We start from the raw sequence: 17,243 nt of genomic DNA, 5'->3' as shown, positions 1-17,243 counted from the left end.
AAGGCCAAGAGCACTGTTGCCGTCCATAGCAGCAGCACCTGCAGTGGGAACGGAAGGTGTGTCACCACGTTCATAGCGGTGTCGTGCCTCAGCTTCTCCCGATGGCCGAGGTTTTAGTTAGTCGATGCGGATCCCTGGCGGAGATAGTGACTCGTCATTCATTGATAGTGTAGTGCCGCTGAGCCTAAAATGGCGGATAATAGTTGTCTTCCTTGTCGATGGGCGAGGCAAAATGGCCTCCTGGCCTGAACGAAGCGGAACCGGGAACCAGTAAAGGGCAGTTGCCGGCTGAAGGCCAAGAGCACTGTTGCCGTCCATAGCAGCAGCACCTGCAGTGGGAACGGAAGGTGTGTCACCACGTTCATAGCGGTGTCGTTCCTCAGCTTCTCCCGATGGCCGAGGTTTTAGTTAGTCGATGCGGATCCCTGGCGGAGATAGTGACTCGTCATTCGTTGATAGTGTAGTGCCGCTGAGCCTAAAATGGCGGATAATAGTTGTCTTCCTTGTCGATGGGCGAGGCAGAATGGCCTGCTGGCCTGAACGAAGCGGAACCGGGCACCAGTAAAGGGCAGTTGCCGGCTGAAGGCCAAGAGCACTGTTGCCGTCCATAGCAGCAGCACCTGCAGTGGGAACGGAAGGTGTGTCACCACGTTCATAGCGGTGTCGTGCCTCAGCTTCTCCCGATGGCCGAGGTTTTAGTTAGTCGATGCGGATCCCTGGCGGAGATAGTGGCTCGTCATTCATTGATAGTGTAGTGCCGCTGAGCCTAAAATGGCGGATAATAGTTGTCTTCGTTGTCGAAGGGCGAGGCAGAATGGCCTGCTGGCCTGAACGAAGCGGAACCGGGCACCAGTAAAGGACAGTTGCCGGCTGAAGGCCAAAAGCACTGTTGCCGTCCATAGCAGCAGCACCTGCAGTGGGAACAGAAGGTGTGTCACCACGTTCATAGCGGTGTCGTGCCTCAGCTTCTCCCGATGGCCGAGGTTTTAGTTAGTCGATGCGGATCCCTGGCGGAGATAGTGACTCGTCATTCATTGATAGTGTAGTGCCGCTGAGCCTAAAATGGCAGATAATAGTTGTCTTCCTTGTCGATGGGCGAGGCAGAATGGCCTGCTGGCCTGAACGAAGCGGAACCGGGCACCAGTAAAGGGCAGTTGCCGGCTGAAGGCCAAGAGCACTGTTGCCGTCCATAGCAGCAGCGACTGCAGTGGGAACGGAAGGTGTGTCACCACGTTCATAGCGGTGTCGTGCCTCAGCTTCTCCCGATGGCCGAGGTTTTTGTTAGTCGATGCGGATCCCTGGCGGAGATAGTGGCTCGTCATTCATTGATAGTGTAGTGCCGCTGAGCCTAAAATGGCGGATAATAGTTGTCTTCCTTGTCGATGGGCGAGGCAGAATGGCCTGCTGGCCTAAACGAAGCGGAACCGGGCACCAGTAAAGGGCAGTTGCCGGCTGAAGGCCAAGAGCACTGTTGCCGTCCACAGCAGCAGCACCTGCAGTGGGAACGGAAGGTGTGTCACCACGTTCATAGCGGTGTCGTGCCTCAGCTTCTCCCGATGGCCGAGGTTTTTGTTAGTCGATGCGGATCCCTGGCGGAGATAGTGGCTCGTCATTCATTGATAGTGTAGTGCCGCTGAGCCTAAAATGGCGGATAATAGTTGCCTTCCTTGTCGATGGGCGAGGCAGAATGGCCTGCTGGCCTGAACGAAGCGGAACCGGGCACCAGTAAAGGGCAGTTGCCGGCTGAAGGCCAAGAGCACTGTTGCCGTCCATAGCAGCAGCACCTGCAGTGGGAACAGAAGGTGTGTCACCACGTTCATAGCGGTGTCGTGCCTCAGCTTCTCCCGATGGCCGAGGTTTTTGTTAGTCGATGCGGATCCCTGTTGGAGATAGTGGCTCGTCATTCATTGATAGTGTAGTGCCGCTGAGCCTAAAATGGCGGATAATAGTTGTCTTCCTTGTCGATGGGCGAGGCAGAATGGCCTGCTGGCCTGAACGAAGCGGAACCGGGCACCAGTAAAGGGCAGTTGCCGGCTGAACGCCAAGAGCACTGTTGCCGTCCATAGCAGCAGCACCTGCAGGGGGAACAGAAGGTGTGTCACCACGTTCATAGCGGTGTCGTGCCTCAGCTTCTCCCGATGGCCGAGGTTTTAGTTAGTCGATGCGGATCCCTGGTGGAGATAGTGGCTCGTCATTCATTGATAGTGTTGTGCCGCTGAGCCTAAAATGGCGGATAATAGTTGTCTTCCTTGTCGATGGGCGAGGCAGAATGGCCTGCTGGCCTGAACGAAGCGGAACCGGGCACCAGTAAAGGGCAGTTGCCGGCTGAAGGCCAAGAGCACTGTTGCCGTCCATAGCAGCAGCACCTGCAGTAAGAACGGAAGGTGTGTCACCACGTTCATAGCGGTGTCGTGCCTCAGCTTCTCCCGATGGCCGAGGTTTTTGTTAGTCGATGCGGATCCCTGGCGGAGATAGTGGCTCGTCATTCATTGATAGTGCAGTGCCGCTGAGCCTAAAATGGCGGATAATAGTTGTCTTCCTTGTCGATGGGCGAGGCAAAATGGCCTCCTGGCCTGAACGAAGCGGAACCGGGAACCAGTAAAGGGCAGTTGCCGGCTGAAGGCCAAGAGCACTGTTGCCGTCCATAGCAGCAGCACCTGCAGTGGGAACGGAAGGTGTGTCACCACGTTCATAGCGGTGTCGTGCCTCAGCTTCTCCCGATGGCCGAGGTTTTAGTTAGTCGATGCGGATCCCTGGCGGAGATAGTGACTCGTCATTCGTTGATAGTGTAGTGCCGCTGAGCCTAAAATGGCGGATAATAGTTGTCTTCCTTGTCGATGGGCGAGGCAGAATGGCCTGCTGGCCTGAACGAAGCGGAACCGGGCACCAGTAAAGGGCAGTTGCCGGCTGAAGGCCAAGAGCACTGTTGCCGTCCATAGCAGCAGCACCTGCAGTGGGAACGGAAGGTGTGTCACCACGTTCATAGCGGTGTCGTGCCTCAGCTTCTCCCGATGGCCGAGGTTTTAGTTAGTCGATGCGGATCCCTGGCGGAGATAGTGGCTCGTCATTCATTGATAGTGTAGTGCCGCTGAGCCTAAAATGGCGGATAATAGTTGTCTTCGTTGTCGAAGGGCGAGGCAGAATGGCCTGCTGGCCTGAACGAAGCGGAACCGGGCACCAGTAAAGGACAGTTGCCGGCTGAAGGCCAAAAGCACTGTTGCCGTCCATAGCAGCAGCACCTGCAGTGGGAACAGAAGGTGTGTCACCACGTTCATAGCGGTGTCGTGCCTCAGCTTCTCCCGATGGCCGAGGTTTTAGTTAGTCGATGCGGATCCCTGGCGGAGATAGTGACTCGTCATTCATTGATAGTGTAGTGCCGCTGAGCCTAAAATGGCAGATAATAGTTGTCTTCCTTGTCGATGGGCGAGGCAGAATGGCCTGCTGGCCTGAACGAAGCGGAACCGGGCACCAGTAAAGGGCAGTTGCCGGCTGAAGGCCAAGAGCACTGTTGCCGTCCATAGCAGCAGCGACTGCAGTGGGAACGGAAGGTGTGTCACCACGTTCATAGCGGTGTCGTGCCTCAGCTTCTCCCGATGGCCGAGGTTTTAGTTAGTCGATGCGGATCCCTGGCGGAGATAGTGGCTCGTCATTCATTGATAGTGTAGTGCCGCTGAGCCTAAAATGGCGGATAATAGTTGTCTTCCTTGTCGATGGGCGAGGCAGAATGGCCTGCTGGCCTGAACGAAGCGGAACCGGGCACCAGTAAAGGGCAGTTGCCGGCTGAAGGCCAAGAGCACTGTTGCCGTCCATAGCAGCAGCACCTGCAGTGGGAACGGAAGGTGTGTCACCACATTCATAGCGGTGTCGTGCCTCAGCTTCTCCCGATGGCCGAGGTTTTAGTTAGTCGATGCGGATCCCTGGCGGAGATAGTGGCTCGTCATTCATTGATAGTGTAGTGCCGCTGAGCCTAACATGGCGGATAATAGTTGTCTTCCTTGTCGATGGGCGAGGCAGAATGGCCTCCTGGCCTGAACGAAGCGGAACCGGGAACCAGTAAAGGGCAGTTGCCGGCTGAAGGCCAAGAGCACTGTTGCCGTCCATAGCAGCAGCACCTGCAGTGGGAACGGAAGGTGTGTCACCACGTTCATAGCGGTGTCGTGCCTCAGCTTCTCCCGATGGCCGAGGTTTTTGTTAGTCGATGCGGATCCCTGGCGGAGATAGTGGCTCGTCATTCATTGATAGTGTAGTGCCGCTGAGCATAAAATGGCGGATAATAGTTGTCTTCCTTGTCGATGGGCGAGGCAGAATGGCCTGCTGGCCTGAACGGAGCGGAACCGGGCACCAGTAAAGGGCAGTTGCCGGCTGAAGGCCAAGAGCACTGTTGCCGTCCATAGCAGCAGCACCTGCAGTGGGAACAGAAGGTGTGTCACCACGTTCATAGCGGTGTCGTGCCTCAGCTTCTCCCGATGGCCGAGGTTTTAGTTAGTCGATGCGGATCCCTGGCGGAGATAGTGGCCCGTCATTCATTGATAGTGTAGTGCCGCTGAGCCTAAAATGGCGGATAATAGTTGTCTTCCTTGTCGATGGGCGAGGCAGAATGGCCTGCTGGCCTGAACGAAGCGGAACCGGGCACCAGTAAAGGGCAGTTGCCGGCTGAAGGCCAAGAGCACTGTTGCCGTCCATAGCAGCAGCGACTGCAGTGGGAACGGAAGGTGTGTCACCACGTTCATAGCGGTGTCGTGCCTCAGCTTCTCCCGATGGCCGAGGTTTTTGTTAGTCGATGCGGATCCCTGGCGGAGATAGTGGCTCGTCATTCATTGATAGTGTAGTGCCGCTGAGCCTAAAATGGCGGATAATAGTTGTCTTCCTTGTCGATGGGCGAGGCAGAATGGCCTGCTGGCCTGAACGAAGCGGAACCGGGCACCAGTAAAGGGCAGTTGCCGGCTGAAGGCCAAGAGCACTGTTGCCGTCCATAGCAGCAGCACCTGCAGTGGGAACAGAAGGTGTGTCACCACGTTCATAGCGGTGTCGTGCCTCAGCTTCTCCTGATGGCGGAGGTTTTAGTTAGTCGATGCGGATCCCTGGCGGAGATAGTGGCTCGTCATTCATTGATAGTGTAGTGCCGCTGAGCCTAAAATGGCGGATAATAGTTGTCTTCCTTGTCGATGGGCGAGGCAGAATGGCCTGCTGGCCTGAACGAAGCGGAACCGGGCACCAGTAAAGGGCAGTTGCCGGGTGAAGGCCAAGAGCACTGTTGCCGTCCATAGCAGCAGTACCTGCAGTGGGAACGGAAGGTGTGTCACCACGTTCATAGCGGTGTCGTTCCTCAGCTTCTCCCGATGGCCGAGGTTTTAGTTAGTCGATGCGGATCCCTGGCGGAGATAGTGACTCGTCATTCATTGATAGTGTAGTGCCGCTGAGCCTAAAATGGCGGATAATAGTTGTCTTCCTTGTCGATGGGCGAGGCAGAATGGCCTGCTGGCCTGAACGAAGCGGAACCGGGCACCAGTAAAGGGCAGTTTCCGGCTGAAGGCCAAGAGCACTGTTGCCGTCCATAGCAGCAGCACCTGCAGTGGGAACGGAAGGTGTGTCACCACGTTCATAGCGGTGTCGTGCCTCAGCTTCTCCCGATGGCCGAGGTTTTAGTTAGTCGATGCGGATCCCTGGCGGAGATAGTGACTCGTCATTCATTGATAGTGTAGTGCCGCTGAGCCTAAAATGGCGGATAATAGTTGTCTTCCTTGTCGATGGGCGAGGCAGAATGGCCTGCTGGCCTGAACGAAGCGGAACCGGGCACCAGTAAAGGGCAGTTGCCGGCTGAAGGCCAAGAGCACTGTTGCCGTCCATAGCAGCAGCGACTGCAGTGGGAACGGAAGGTGTGTCACGACGTTCATAGCGGTGTCGTGCCTCAGCTTCTCCCGATGGCCGAGGTTTTTGTTAGTCGATGCGGATCCCTGGCGGAGATAGTGGCTCGTCATTCATTGATAGTGTAGTGCCGCTGAGCCTAAAATGGCGGATAATAGTTGCCTTCCTTGTCGATGGGCGAGGCAGAATGGCCTGCTGGCCTGAACGAAGCGGAACCGGGCACCAGAAAAGGGCAGTTGCCGGCTGAAGGCCAAGAGCACTGTTGCCGTCCATAGCAGCAGCACCTGCAGTGGGAACAGAAGGTGTGTCACCACGTTCATAGCGGTGTCGTGCCTCAGCTTCTCCCGATGGCCGAGGTTTTTGTTAGTCGATGCGGATCCCTGGCGGAGATAGTGGCTCGTCATTCATTGATAGTGTAGTGCCGCTGAGCCTAAAATGGCGGATAATAGTTGTCTTCCTTGTCGATGGGCGAGGCAGAATGGCCTGCTGGCCTGAACGAAGCGGAACCGGGCACCAGTAAAGGGCAGTTGTCGGCTGAAGGCCAAGAGCACTGTTGCCGTCCATAGCAGCAGCACCTGCAGTGGGAACAGAAGGTGTGTCACCACGTTCATAGCGGTGTCGTGCCTCAGCTTCTCCCCATGGCCGAGGTTTTAGTTAGTCGATGCGGATCCCTGGCGGAGATAGTTGCTCGTCATTCATTGATAGTGTAGTGCCGCTGAGCCTAAAATGGCGGATAATAGTTGTCTGCCTTGTCGATGGGCGAGGCAGAATGGCCTGCTGGCCTGAACGAAGCGGAACCGGGCACCAGTAAAGGGCAGTTGCCGGCTGAAGGCCAAGAGCGCTGTTGCCGTCCATAGCAGCAGCACCTGCAGTAAGAACGGAAGGTGTGTCACCACGTTCATAGCGGTGTCGTGCCTCAGCTTCTCCCGATGGCCGAGGTTTTTGTTAGTCGATGCGGATCCCTGGCGGAGATAGTGGCTCGTCATTCATTGATGGTGTAGTGCCGCTGAGCCTAAAATGGCGGATAATAGTTGCCTTTCTTGTCGATGGGCGAGGCAGAATGGCCTGCTGGCCTGAACGAAGCGGAACCGGGCACCAGTAAAGGGCAGTTGCCGGCTGAAGGCCAAGAGCACTGTTGCCGTCCATAGCAGCAGCACCTGCAGTGGGAACAGAAGGTGTGTCACCACGTTCATAGCGGTGTCGTGCCTCAGCTTCTCCCGATGGCCGAGGTTTTTGTTACTCGATGCGGATCCCTGGCGGAGATAGTGGCTCGTCATTCATTGATAGTGCAGTGCCGCTGAGCCTAAAATGGCGGATAATAGTTGTCTTCCTTGTCGATGGGCGAGGCAGAATTGCCTGCTGGCCTGAACGAAGCGGAACCTGGCACCAGTAAAGGGCAGTTGCCGGCTGAAGGCCAAGAGCACTGTTGCCGTCCATAGCAGCAGCACCTGCAGTGGGAACAGAAGGTGTGTCACCACGTTCATAGCGGTGTCGTGCCTCAGCTTCTCCCGATGGCCGAGGTTTTTGTTAGTCGATGCGGATCCCTGGCGGAGATAGTGGCTCGTCATTCATTGATAGTGTAGTGCCGCTGAGCATAAAATGGCGGATAATAGTTATCTTCCTTGTCGATGGGCGAGGCAGAATAGCCTGCTGGCCTGAACGGAGCGGAACCGGGCACCAGTAAAGGGCAGTTGCCGGCTGAAGGCCAAGAGCACTGTTGCCGTCCATAGCAGCAGCACCTGCAGTGGGAACAGAAGGTGTGTCACCACGTTCATAGCGGTGTCGTGCCTCAGCTTCTCCCGATGGCCGAGGTTTTAGTTAGTCGATGCGGATCCCTGGCGGAGATAGTGGCTCGTCATTCATTGATAGTGTAGTGCCACTGAGCCTAAAATGGCGGATAATAGTTGTCTTCCTTGTCGATGGGCGAGGCAGAATGGCCTGCTGGCCTGAACGAAGCGGAACCGGGCACCAGTAAAGGGCAGTTGCCGGCTGAAGGCCAAGAGCACTGTTGCCGTCCATAGCAGCAGCACCTGCAGTGGGAACGGAAGGTGTGTCACCACGTTCATAGCGGTGTCGTGCCTCAGCTTCTCCCAATGGCCGAGGTTTTAGTTAGTCGATGCGGATCCCTGGCGGAGATAGTGACTCGTCATTCATTGATAGTGTAGTGCCGCTGAGCCTAAAATGGCGTATAATAGTTGTCTTCCTTGTCGATGGGCGAGGCAGAATGGCCTCCTGGCCTGAACGAAGCGGAACCGGGAACCAGTAAAGGGCAGTTGCCGGCTGAAGGCCAAGAGCACTGTTGCCGTCCATAGCAGCAGCACCTGCAGTGGGAACGGAAGGTGTGTCACCACGTTCATAGCGGTGTCGTGCCTCAGCTTCTCCCGATGGCCGAGGTTTTAGTTAGTCGATGCGGATCCCTGGCGGAGATAGTGACTCGTCATTCATTGATAGTGTAGTGCCGCTGAGCCTAAAATGGCGGATAATAGTTGTCTTCCTTGTCGATGGGCGAGGCAGAATGGCCTGATGGCCTGAACGAAGCGGAACCGGGCACCAGTAAAGGGCAGTTGCCGGCTGAAGGCCAAGAGCACTGTTGCCGTCCATAGCAGCAGCGACTGCAGTGGGAACGGAAGGTGTGTCACCACGTTCATAGCGGTGTCGTGCCTCAGCTTCTCCCGATGGCCGAGGTTTTTGTTAGTCGATGCGGATCCCTGGCGGAGATAGTGGCTCGTCATTCATTGATAGTGTAGTGCGCTGAGCCTAAAATGGCGGATAATAGTTGTCTTCCTTGTCGATGGGCGAGGCAGAATGGCCTGCTGGCCTGAACGAAGCGGAACCGGGCACCAGTAAAGGGCAGTTGCCGGCTGAAGGCCAAGAGCACTGTTGCCGTCCATAGCAGCAGCACCTGCAGTGGGAACGGAAGGTGTGTCACCACGTTTATAGCGGTGTCGTGCCTCAGCTTCTCCCGATGGCCGAGGTTTTAGTTAGTCGATGCGGATCCCTGGCGGAGATAGTGGCTCGTCATTCATTGATAGTGTAGTGCCGCTGAGCCTAAAATGGTGGATAATAGTTGTCTTCGTTGTCGAAGGGCGAGGCACAATGGCCTGCTGGCCTGAACGAAGCGGAACCGGGCACCAGTAAAGGACAGTTGCCGGCTGAAGGCCAAGAGCACTGTTGCCGTCCATAGCAGCAGCACCTGCAGTGGGAACAGAAGGTGTGTCACCACGTTCATAGCGGTGTCGTGCCTCAGCTTCTCCTGATGGCCGAGGTTTTAGTTAGTCGATGCGGATCCCTGGCGGAGATAGTGGCTCGTCATTCATTGATAGTGTAGTGCCGCTGAGCCTAAAATGGCGGATAATAGTTGTCTTCCTTGTCGATGGGCGAGGCAGAATGGCCTGCTGGCCTGAACGAAGCGGAACCTGGCACCAGTAAAGGGCAGTTGCCGGCTGAAGCCCAAGAGCACTGTTGCCGTCCATAGCAGCAGCACCTGCAGTGGGAACGGAAGGTGTGTCACCACGTTCATAGCGGTGTCGTGCCTCAGCTTCTCCCGATGGTCGAGGTTTTAGTTAGTCGATGCGGATCCCTGGCGGAGATAGTGGCTCGTCATTCATTGATAGTGTAGTGCCGCTGAGCCTAAAATGGCGGATAATAGTTGTCTTCCTTGTCGATGGGCGAGGCAGAATGGCCTGCTGGCCTGAACGAAGCGGAACCGGGCACCAGTAAAGGGCAGTTTCCGGCTGAAGGCCAAGAGCACTGTTGCCGTCCATAGCAGCAGCACCTGCAGTGGGAACGGAAGGTGTGTCACCACGTTCATAGCGGTGTCGTGCCTCAGATTCTCCCGATGGCCGAGGTTTTTGTTAGTCGATGCGGATCCCTGGCGGAGATAGTGGCTCGTCATTCATTGATAGTGTAGTGCCGCTGAGCCTAAAATGGCGGATAATAGTTGTCTTCCTTGTCGATGGGCGAGGCAGAATGGCCTGCTGGCCTGAACGAAGCGGAACCGGGCACCAGTAAAGGGCAGTTGTCGGCTGAAGGCCAAGAGCACTGTTGCCGTCCATAGCAGCAGCACCTGCAGTGGGAACAGAAGGTGTGTCACCACGTTCATAGCGGTGTCGTGCCTCAGCTTCTCCCCATGGCCGAGGTTTCAGTTAGTCGATGCGGATCCCTGGCGGAGATAGTTGCTCGTCATTCATTGATAGTGTAGTGCCGCTGAGCCTAAAATGGCGGATAATAGTTGTCTGCCTTGTCGATGGGCGAGGCAGAATGGCCTGCTGGCCTGAACGAAGCGGAACCGGGCACCAGTAAAGGGCAGTTGCCGGCTGAAGGCCAAGAGCACTGTTGCCGTCCATAGCAGCAGCACCTGCAGTAAGAACGGAAGGTGTGTCACCACGTTCATAGCGGTGTCGTGCCTCAGCTTCTCCCGATGGCCGAGGTTTTTGTTAGTCGATGCGGATCCCTGGCGGAGATAGTGGCTCGTCATTCATTGATGGTGTAGTGCCGCTGAGCCTAAAATGGCGGATAATAGTTGCCTTTCTTGTCGATGGGCGAGGCAGAATGGCCTGCTGGCCTGAACGAAGCGGAACCGGGCACCAGTAAAGGGCAGTTGCCGGCTGAAGGCCAAGAGCACTGTTGCCGTCCATAGCAGCAGCACCTGCAGTGGGAACAGAAGGTGTGTCACCACGTTCATAGCGGTGTCGTGCCTCAGCTTCTCCCGATGGCCGAGGTTTTTGTTACTCGATGCGGATCCCTGGCGGAGATAGTGGCTCGTCATTCATTGATAGTGCAGTGCCGCTGAGCCTAAAATGGCGGATAATAGTTGTCTTCCTTGTCGATGGGCGAGGCAGAATTGCCTGCTGGCCTGAACGAAGCGGAACCTGGCACCAGTAAAGGGCAGTTGCCGGCTGAAGGCCAAGAGCACTGTTGCCGTCCATAGCAGCAGCACCTGCAGTGGGAACAGAAGGGGTGTCACCACGTTCATAGCGGTGTCGTGCCTCAGCTTCTCCCGATGGCCGAGGTTTTTGTTAGTCGATGCGGATCCCTGGCGGAGATAGTGGCTCGTCATTCATTGATAGTGTAGTGCCGCTGAGCAAAAAATGGCGGATAATAGTTATCTTCCTTGTCGATGGGCGAGGCAGAATAGCCTGCTGGCCTGAACGGAGCGGAACCGGGCACCAGTAAAGGGCAGTTGCCGGCTGAAGGCCAAGAGCACTGTTGCCGTCCATAGCAGCAGCACCTGCAGTGGGAACAGAAGGTGTGTCACCACGTTCATAGCGGTGTCGTGCCTCAGCTTCTCCCGATGGCCGAGGTTTTAGTTAGTCGATGCGGATCCCTGGCGGAGATAGTGGCTCGTCATTCATTGATAGTGTAGTGCCGCTGAGCCTACAATGGCGGATAATAGTTGTCTTCCTTGTCGATGGGTGAGGCAGAATGGCCTGCTGGCCTGAACGAAGCGGAACCGGGCACCAGTAAAGGGCAGTTGCCGGCTGAAGGCCAAGAGCACTGTTGCCGTCCATAGCAGCAGCACCTGCAGTGGGAACGGAAGGTGTGTCACCACGTTCATAGCGGTGTCGTGCCTCAGCTTCTCCCAATGGCCGAGGTTTTAGTTAGTCGATGCGGATCCCTGGCGGAGATAGTGACTCGTCATTCATTGATAGTGTAGTGCCGCTGAGCCTAAAATGGCGGATAATAGTTGTCTTCCTTGTCGATGGGCGAGGCAGAATGGCCTCCTGGCCTGAACGAAGCGGAACCGGGAACCAGTAAAGGGCAGTTGCCGGCTGAAGGCCAAGAGCACTGTTGCCGTCCATAGCAGCAGCACCTGCAGTGGGAACGGAAGGTGTGTCACCACGTTCATAGCGGTGTCGTGCCTCAGCTTCTCCCGATGGCCGAGGTTTTAGTTAGTCGATGCGGATCCCTGGCGGAGATAGTGACTCGTCATTCATTGATAGTGTAGTGCCGCTGAGCCTAAAATGGCGGATAATAGTTGTCTTCCTTGTCGATGGGCGAGGCAGAATGGCCTGCTGGCCTGAACGAAGCGGAACCGGGCACCAGTAAAGGGCAGTTGCCGGCTGAAGGCCAAGAGCACTGTTGCCGTCCATAGCAGCAGCGACTGCAGTGGGAACGGAAGGTGTGTCACCACGTTCATAGCGGTGTCGTGCCTCAGCTTCTCCCGATGGCCGAGGTTTTTGTTAGTCGATGCGGATCCCTGGCGGAGATAGTGGCTCGTCATTCATTGATACTGTAGTGCGCTGAGCCTAAAATGGCGGATAATAGTTGTCTTCCTTGTCGATGGGCGAGGCAGAATGGCCTGCTGGCCTGAACGAAGCGGAACCGGGCACCAGTAAAGGGCAGTTGCCGGCTGAAGGCCAAGAGCACTGTTGCCGTCCATAGCAGCAGCACCTGCAGTGGGAACGGAAGGTGTGTCACCACGTTTATAGCGGTGTCGTGCCTCAGCTTCTCCCGATGGCCGAGGTTTTAGTTAGTCGATGCGGATCCCTGGCGGAGATAGTGGCTCGTCATTCATTGATAGTGTAGTGCCGCTGAGCCTAAAATGGTGGATAATAGTTGTCTTCGTTGTCGAAGGGCGAGGCACAATGGCCTGCTGGCCTGAACGAAGCGGAACCGGGCACCAGTAAAGGACAGTTGCCGGCTGAAGGCCAAGAGCACTGTTGCCGTCCATAGCAGCAGCACCTGCAGTGGGAACAGAAGGTGTGTCACCACGTTCATAGCGGTGTCGTGCCTCAGCTTCTCCTGATGGCCGAGGTTTTAGTTAGTCGATGCGGATCCCTGGCGGAGATAGTGGCTCGTCATTCATTGATAGTGTAGTGCCGCTGAGCCTAAAATGGCGGATAATAGTTGTCTTCCTTGTCGATGGGCGAGGCAGAATGGCCTGCTGGCCTGAACGAAGCGGAACCTGGCACCAGTAAAGGGCAGTTGCCGGCTGAAGCCCAAGAGCACTGTTGCCGTCCATAGCAGCAGCACCTGCAGTGGGAACGGAAGGTGTGTCACCACGTTCATAGCGGTGTCGTGCCTCAGCTTCTCCCGATGGTCGAGGTTTTAGTTAGTCGATGCGGATCCCTGGCGGAGATAGTGGCTCGTCATTCATTGATAGTGTAGTGCCGCTGAGCCTAAAATGGCGGATAATAGTTGTCTTCCTTGTCGATGGGCGAGGCAGAATGGCCTGCTGGCCTGAACGAAGCGGAACCGGGCACCAGTAAAGGGCAGTTTCCGGCTGAAGGCCAAGAGCACTGTTGCCGTCCATAGCAGCAGCACCTGCAGTGGGAACGGAAGGTGTGTCACCACGTTCATAGCGGTGTCGTGCCTCAGATTCTCCCGATGGCCGAGGTTTTAGTTAGTCGATGCGGATCCCTGGCGGAGATAGTGGCTCGTCATTCATTGATAGTGTAGTGCCGCTGAGCCTAAAATGGCGGATAATAGTTGTCTTCCTTGTCGATGGGCGAGGCAGAATGGCCTGCTGGCCTGAACGAAGCGGAACCGGGCACCAGTAAAGGGCAGTTGCCGGCTCAAAGCCAAGAGCACTGTTGCCGTCCATAGCAGCAGCACCTGCAGTGGGAACGGAAGGTGTGTCACCACGTTCATAGCGGTGTCGTGCCTCAGCTTCTCCCGATGGCCGAGGTTTTAGTTAGTCGATGCGGATCACTGGCGGAGATAGTGGCTCGTCATTCATTGATAGTGTAGTGCCGCTGAGCCTAACATGGCGGATAATAGTTGTCTTCCTTGTCGATGGGCGAGGCAGAATGGCCTGCTGGCCTGAACGAAGCGGAACCGGGCACCAGTAAAGGGCAGTTTCCGGCTGAAGGCCAAGAGCACTGTTGCCGTCCATAGCAGCAGCACCTGCAGTGGGAACGGAAGGTGTGTCACCACGTTCATAGCGGTGTCGTGCCTCAGCTTCTCCCGATGGCCGAGGTTTTAGTTAGTCGATGCGGATCCCTGGCGGAGATAGTGACTCGTCATTCATTGATAGTGTAGTGCCGCTGAGCCTAAAATGGCGGATAATAGTTGTCTTCCTTGTCGATGGGCGAGGCAGAATGGCCTCCTGGCCTGAACGAAGCGGAACCGGGAACCAGTAAAGGGCAGTTGCCGGCTGAAGGCCAAGAGCACTGTTGCCGTCCATAGCAGCAGCACCTGCAGTGGGAACGGAAGGTGTGTCACCACGTTCATAGCGGTGTCGTGCCTCAGCTTCTCCCGATGGCCGAGGTTTTAGTTAGTCGATGCGGATCCCTGGCGGAGATAGTGACTCGTCATTCATTGATAGTGTAGTGCCGCTGAGCCTAAAATGGTGGATAATAGTTGTCTTCCTTGTCGATGGGCGAGGCAGAATTGCCTGCTGGCCTGAACGAAGCGGAACCTGGCACCAGTAAAGGGCAGTTGCCGGCTGAAGGCCAAGAGCACTGTTGCCGTCCATAGCAGCAGCACCTGCAGTGGGAACAGAAGGTGTGTCACCACGTTCATAGCGGTGTCGTGCCTCAGCTTCTCCCGATGGCCGAGGTTTTAGTTAGTCGATGCGGATCCCTGGCGGAGATAGTGGCTCGTCATTCATTGATAGTGTAGTGCCGCTGAGCCTAAAATGGCGGATAATAGTTGTCTTCCTTGTCGATGGGCGAGGCAGAATGGCCTGCTGGCCTGAACGAAGCGGAACCGGGCACCAGTAAAGGGCAGTTGCCGGCTGAAGGCCAAGAGCACTGTTGCCGTCCATAGCAGCAGCACCTGCAGTGGGAACGGAAGGTGTGTCACCACGTTCATAGCGGTGTCGTGCCTCAGCTTCTCCCAATGGCCGAGGTTTTAGTTAGTCGATGCGGATCCCTGGCGGAGATAGTGACTCGTCATTCATTGATAGTGTAGTGCCGCTGAGCCTAAAATGGCGGATAATAGTTGTCTTCCTTGTCGATGGGCGAGGCAGAATGGCCTCCTGGCCTGAACGAAGCGGAACCGGGAACCAGTAAAGGGCAGTGGCCGGCTGAAGGCCAAGAGCACTGTTGCCGTCCATAGCAGCAGCACCTGCAGTGGGAACGGAAGGTGTGTCACCACGTTCATAGCGGTGTCGTGCCTCAGCTTCTCCCGATGGCCGAGGTTTTAGTTAGTCGATGCGGATCCCTGGCGGAGATAGTGACTCGTCATTCATTGATAGTGTAGTGCCGCTGAGCCTAAAATGGCGGATAATAGTTGTCTTCCTTGTCGATGGGCGAGGCAGAATGGCCTGCTGGCCTGAACGAAGCGGAACCGGGCACCAGTAAAGGGCAGTTGCCGGCTGAAGGCCAAGAGCACTGTTGCCGTCCATAGCAGCAGCGACTGCAGTGGGAACGGAAGGTGTGTCACCACGTTCATAGCGGTGTCGTGCCTCAGCTTCTCCCGATGGCCGAGGTTTTTGTTAGTCGATGCGGATCCCTGGCGGAGATAGTGGCTCGTCATTCATTGATAGTGTAGTGCGCTGAGCCTAAAATGGCGGATAATAGTTGTCTTCCTTGTCGATGGGCGAGGCAGAATGGCCTGCTGGCCTGAACGAAGCGGAACCGGGCACCAGTAAAGGGCAGTTGCCGGCTGAAGGCCAAGAGCACTGTTGCCGTCCATAGCAGCAGCACCTGCAGTGGGAATGGAAGTTGTGTCACCACGTTTATAGCGGTGTCGTGCCTCAGCTTCTCCCGATGGCCGAGGTTTTAGTTAGTCGATGCGGATCCCTGGCGGAGATAGTGGCTCGTCATTCATTGATAGTGTAGTGCCGCTGAGCCTAAAATGGTGGATAATAGTTGTCTTCGTTGTCGAAGGGCGAGGCAGAATGGCCTGCTGGCCTGAACGAAGCGGAACCGGGCACCAGTAAAGGGCAGTTGCCGGCTCAAGGCCAAGAGCACTGTTGCCGTCCATAGCAGCAGCACCTGCAGTGGGAACGGAAGGTGTGTCACCACGTTCATAGCGGTGTCGTGCCTCAGCTTCTCCCGATGGCCGAGGTTTTAGTTAGTCGATGCGGATCACTGGCGGAGATAGTGGCTCGTCATTCATTGATAGTGTAGTGCCGCTGAGCCTAAAATGGCGGATAATAGTTGTCTTCCTTGTCGATGGGCGAGGCAGAATGGCCTGCTGGCCTGAACGAAGCGGAACCGGGCACCAGTAAAGGGCAGTTTCCGGCTGAAGGCCAAGAGCACTGTTGCCGTCCATAGCAGCAGCACCTGCAGTGGGAACGGAAGGTGTGTCACCACGTTCATAGCGGTGTCGTGCCTCAGCTTCTCCCGATGGCCGAGGTTTTAGTTAGTCGATGCGGATCACTGGCGGAGATAGTGGCTCGTCATTCATTGATAGTGTAGTGCCGCTGAGCCTAAAATGGCGGATAATAGTTGTCTTCCTTGTCGATGGGCGAGGCAGAATGGCCTGCTGGCCTGAACGAAGCGGAACCGGGCACCAGTAAAGGGCAGTTTCCGGCTGAAGGCCAAGAGCACTGTTGCCGTCCATAGCAGCAGCACCTGCAGTGGGAACGGAAGGTGTGTCACCACGTTCATAGCGGTGTCGTGCCTCAGCTTCTCCCGATGGCCGAGGTTTTAGTTAGTCGATGCGGATCCCTGGCGGAGATAGTGGCTCGTCATTCATTGATAGTGTAGTGCCGCTGAGCCTAAAATGGCGGATAATAGTTGTCTTCCTTGTCGATGGGCGAGGCAGAATGGCCTCCTGGCCTGAACGAAGCGGAACCGGGAACCAGTAAAGGGCAGTTGCCGGCTCAAGGCCAAGAGCACTGTTGCCGTCCATAGCAGCAGCACCTGCAGTGGGAACGGAAGGTGTGTCACCACGTCCATAGCGGTGTCGTGCCTCAGCTTCTCCCGATGGCCGAGGTTTTAGTTAGTCGATGCGGATCCCTGGCGGAGATAGTGACTCGTCATTCATTGATAGTGTAGTGCCGCTGAGCCTAAAATGGCGGATAATAGTTGTCTTCCTTGTCGATGGGCGAGGCAGAATGGCCTGCTGGCCTGAACGAAGCGGAACCGGGCACCAGTAAAGGGCAGTTGCCGGCTGAAGGCCAAGAGCACTGTTGCCGTCCATAGCAGCAGCGACTGCAGTGGGAACGGAAGGTGTGTCACCACGTTCATAGCGGTGTCGTGCCTCAGCTTCTTCCGATGGCCGAGGTTTTTGTTAGTCGATGCGGATCCCTGGCGGAGATAGTGGCTCGTCATTCATTGATAGTGTAGTGCCGCTGAGCCTAAAATGGCGGATAATAGTTGTCTTCCTTGTCGATGGGCGAGGCAGAATGGCCTGCTGGCCTGAACGAAGCGGAACCGGGCACCAGTAAAGGGCAGTTGCCGGCTGAAGGCCAAGAGCACTGTTGCCGTCCATAGCAGCAGCACCTGCAGTGGGAACGGAAGGTGCGTCACCACGTTCATAGC

Source organism: Haemaphysalis longicornis, unplaced genomic scaffold (assembly GCF_048455015.1).
Source record: "Haemaphysalis longicornis isolate Haplotype H1 unplaced genomic scaffold, Haemaphysalis longicornis Haplotype H1 scaffold_12, whole genome shotgun sequence".
Taxonomy (NCBI): domain Eukaryota; kingdom Metazoa; phylum Arthropoda; class Arachnida; order Ixodida; family Ixodidae; genus Haemaphysalis; species Haemaphysalis longicornis.
Note: the sequence above shows the minus strand (reverse complement) of the source record.